This window comes from Squalius cephalus (assembly GCF_949319135.1).
Source record: "Squalius cephalus genome assembly, chromosome: 17".
NCBI classification, from domain to species: domain Eukaryota; kingdom Metazoa; phylum Chordata; class Actinopteri; order Cypriniformes; family Leuciscidae; genus Squalius; species Squalius cephalus.
The window spans coordinates 35,068,867-35,073,989 of NC_137138.1; positions in this window are offsets into that span (position 1 = coordinate 35,068,867).

Below are 5,123 nucleotides of genomic sequence, written 5' to 3' on the forward strand. Positions count from 1 at the left end.
ACTGGTCAAACTGTGATATCGCGTAGTAGATGAGAGAGGCAATGATTGGACGCGCGTTTCTTTTCGTGGTGCAAAAGTTCCAGTGCATCTTTCCCCGCGATGCTGCCCGCCATCAACCACGGACACATCTAAACTATGTGTGTGTAGCAACCATTCAACTGGAGAATGGTGGACTTCGGCCTTGTACACCAATGCAGGTTTCGTCTTGCAAGTGATGCGGTCCTGAGGACTTTTCTATCGCTTCAGAGGTGTGTGTGTGTGTGTGTGTGTGTGTAAAATGTAACCCTGACCGTTTTACTTGCCTTTTGTTAAATAATCACTCGCTATTCAAATTTAGATATTTCGATAATACCTCAATTGTATGGAACGTAGGCCTATGCTTAATTTGTGCAAATTTCTATGTCACTGTCCATCTTTATTATGTGGGTTTAGGGGGCGCGTAGATCTAGGCTATGTGCGGAACGTTTTTTTTTTTAAGCGGAAATTTTTTTTTTTTTAAATATATGCATTTATAGTGTGTATAAGCATTTCCTCACGTTTTACCACTGATTTTTAGTGACAGTCGACATGCATGGGCCACTGGCGATGACAGTTTCCCCCTCTCCCCTCTCCCCTGCCGTGCCATAACGTTACCACACCCACTCCCCTCCCTTCTTCTCACAGCCATCCACGCCCATTTAAGTTGCATTTTTCAAAAAGATTGTGAGCTAGACTTGAGCTGATATAGGGGGGTTTCATGACCCTTTAACTAAAGGGAGAAAGCTTGATGTTGCAAAAATTTTCCCGATGTCAATAAGTTTATAAAATCAGTGGCGATAGCTCAGAAGATGGTGGGCTATGAGGTCATTTCAAAACAAAAACGAATGCACATAAAACTCAAAAACATAATGTAAAACTGTCAAAATGGAAAAAATAAAGCACATGGGTGTGGGATCTATCTGAATTTGTTTTGTTTTTCTGTCATTTGTTGTTGTTGAGTTTCTTAGGCTTAAAGATTCAGAAGTAATATGTTTAACCCATAGAAGACCATATGGAGGAAGCCTTTGAGAGGAAGAGGGAGAAATATGATGGCCTTGTCAGCGGCTGCCACAACCAAGGCTGGAAGGCAAGGTGCTTACCTGTGGAGGTGGGGTGCAGAGGCTTTGCAGGGAAGTCCCTCTACACTGCACTCGGCATCACAGGTGAGAGAAGGAGAAGGGCTGTTAGCAATAGCTAAGAGGCTGCAGAGAAGGCTTCGAGGTGGCTCTGGATCAAAAGAGCGGATCCGTGGTTAAATGCTGCTAGGGCACAAGCTGGGGCCTGATCAACCTCAGCTGGGTCGCCTGAAAGAGGGTGTCTGTTGTTTCGAAAGACCCGAAACACCTAATGAGATCAGGAACATCACTGATGATGTGCCCTAGCTTAGCATCAGAAGATGTATCATTACAAAAGGAACCACATCCTGTATCAGTTTCTGTTTTAAAAAGTATTATAGTTCAGAATGATTTGGTAGATGAATGGAGAGACAGGAATAAAGAGATGAAGCAATATACATGGACAAAAGTTTAGCAGGGAATGATAAGTGTAGCAAGACTGGACAGGTTTTATGTCAAGTGTGCTGAAAATAATAGAATTATGGGGTGTAATATTTTTCCATGCTGTCTATCAGATCACAATTTTATTATAGTCAATATTGTTTTGACACAATCTAAATGTAAAATTCTGTATTGGAAATGTAATGAGAACACAAATAAACATATTTTGTCAGCAGTATACATGTTTTTCAACAAGAAAAATAAAACAAAAATTTTCTGAAAAAGAACAAGAGATTTTCCTACGGAAGAGGATTAGGGCCAGGCAATAATAAAAAAATAAAACCATCTCGAGATTAAAGTCATTATAATGCGAGATTAAACTCGTTAAATTTCGAGAAAAAGTCGAAATACAATCTTGAGAATAAACTCATTAAATATCGAGAATAAAGTCGTTGTGTTGCGAGAAAAAACTCGTTAAATTTCGAGAAAAAAAGTCGAAATACAATCTCGAGAATAAACTCATTAAATATCGAGAATAAAGTCGTTGTGTTGCGAGAAACTCGTTAAATTTCGAGAAAAAAGTCGAAATACAATCTTGAGAATAAACTCATTAAATTTCGAGAATAAAGTCGTTGTGTTTCGAGAAAAAAAGTCGAAATGAAATGTAGAGAATAACGCATTCGATCAGTGTTCATTGCATAGCCTACTGATATCAACCTCATCGAGGTTTCGTGGTTTCCCAGGATACCATAAGACACATTATTAATCGTTGTTGGTTGTGTACGCCTCCATCCACAGAATGTAACGACTGTAACCATCTATACAGCCATTAATGGCAATGCTGTACGGTTTTAGTTTATCATAGCTGTCCATATGCCAAAAGTGTATTTGGGCCAGCGCAAGTGGCGTCTTCTCAAGCGTCTCCTTCGTCGAAATTCCACACCTTAAGGATCAACAAGTTTAATAATGCGTCTTATGGTATCCTGGGAAACCACGAAACCTCCATTAATTTCATGTTGGACAAAAGCGAGTACATCGCGCAAATTGGACTGATTTTTTCTTCTAAAAACACCTAGCCGACCTAGACCTAATGTTCTATTCTTTGTTATTGAAAGAAAGTCAAAAATATATATTGTCTAAGTGATCTAACTCTGCCATGTCCTCTATCAGGTTATGCAATGAACACTGATCAAATGCGTTATTCTCTAACGTTACATTTCATTTCGACTTTTTTTCTCGAAACACAACGACTTTATTCTCGACATTTAACGAGTTTATTCTCACAATTACTTCGACTTTTTTCTCGAAATTTAACGAGTTTTTTCTCGAAACACAACGACTTTATTCTCGAAATTTAATGAGTTTATTCTCGAGATTGTATTTCGACTTTTTTCTCGAAATTTAACGAGTTTTTTCTCGCAACACAACGACTTTATTCTCGAAATTTAACGACTTTAATCTCGCATTATAATGACTTTAATCTCGAGATGGTTTTATTTTTTTATTATTGCCTGGCCCTAATCCTCTTCCGTATTTTCCACATCACATATGGTATGATTAAGAAATGTAATTCATCTTCAGCTGGCATGTTGGGGGAAAAGAAATGAGATCTTAAAGATTTGTTGCAAGTGCGGGCTAAAGCTGCCCTGATAAGATCTCGTTCTGTCTGTACATGAGATAGATGCTCCCACTTTTAATTCACAAAAAGTGTCAAAACAACAAAATGAAATGTATTGTTTGACAAAAACTGATGGATGAAAGACTTTTGATGCAAGAGAAATGAGAAAGATTGCGCTGGACTTTTATTCAAACTTCAAACTATTCAAAGAAACGGATACTGAATGCTTCACAGATACTGCAGCGGTTTCCTTCTCTCACTAAAACACAGACTGAGAATCTGGACAGTTCTGTATCATTTGAGGAGTTGACTGATGCAGTTAAACAGATGAAGCCTGGGAGAGTACCAGGAGTTGATGGACTATCAGTGGACTTTTTTAAAGCTGTGTGGAAAAGACTTTAATGAGGTGATCCAGGAGTGTTTTAAAGAAAAAACGCCTTCCCACAAGTTGCCAACGGGCAGTATTAACACTATAACCAAAAAACTTGAGTGATCTCAAAAACTGGAGGCCTTTGTCAATTCTAACAACTGATTATAAGCTAATAGCTAAAGTGTTGGCAAATAGGCTGAAAACTGTATTAGAGATGTAATAGTTCAAGATCAATCCTACTGCATTCCAGAAAGAACCATAATATGATGACATTTTTATGAGCAGAGACATTTTAGATTACTCTAAACTATATGAAGTGAATGTTGGCTTTCTGTACCTGGGTCAGGAAAAGCATTCGATAGAATGGATCATGGTTTTCTGTATGAAACAATTGAGTGTTTTTGGGTTTGGAGATGGTTTTATGTCTTGGATTAAACTCTTATATATGAATGCCTCTTGTATTCTAAAAATAGGTGCTGGGTTAAGTAAACCAATAAGGTTGCTTAAAAGTACAAGACAAGGATGCCCACTGTCCAGTCAGTTATACGCTTTAGCAGGGGAACCACTCATATGAATGTTAACATAAGAAAAGAACTGTCTGGTCTAAAGGTTGAAGGCAATTGCAATGCGTTTAAGTTAATAACAGCATATGCAGACGATATAACTGTAATTGTGAAAGATCAAAGAGATATTGATGTTGTCATTCACAGTATCTCTTTATATGAGAGCGTCATCTGCAAAACTGAACTGGAGTAAAACAGAAGCATTTTGGAGCAATGATAAAGAGAAATGCTGTCATGTCAATGCAAAACCTGTTATCCCTGGAAATGTAAAGTGGGAAAAGATGAATTTAAGTTTTTAGGTTCAGAAGTACATCAAAGAAAAAAACTTGGAAGGTGTTAAAGATAACATTTGTAATAGATTATCAAAAGGGAATTGGATTTTACCTCAAGTATCATAAAGAGGGAGAGTGTTAGTCTATTAGGAATTCTTTAAAAGACTTGAGCCATAATTTTGGTTTTACTTTTACAAATGTTTTTGTTTATTGTTGGACCAAAATATAGCACCTCAAATAAAAGCAAAATTGTTTTGATTATAATGTTTTATTTGGTAAGGCAAAAATATGTATTTGGCTGACAATAAAGTGAAAAATGCAGTTTAATAGTGATACTGATGTTCAGAGCTCTGGTAAAAAGTAGTCTGGTTATAAAGTATAAGTATTATGAATTGTTGAATTATACTGAATCTTTCTTCTATTTATGGGGTGTTGGGAATATTTTATGTCAACCCAATGAAGAGGGAGGACGTAATGTATGTTAAAAGAAGCTGATTTTGTTATTTTTTATTTTTAATATATTTTATTAGGATTATGTATTTATGAAGTAATGTGTTAAAGGCGTAGGCTATGTATTTTTTGTGTTAATAGTTATAATTAAAGAGATGTTAAAAATAAAAAAAGTCTATCTCTCTCTCTCTATCTCTCTCACACACACACGTAAAGACCCTTAGAGGAGAACTTGAAGTTTGCTTATCTCTAGTCGTTTCCTTTCATTTCTGGCAGTTTTACAGCTCATGTTTTTCTCCAGAAAGAGTCTGTTTTTCTCCAGTAACTGGAGAATTT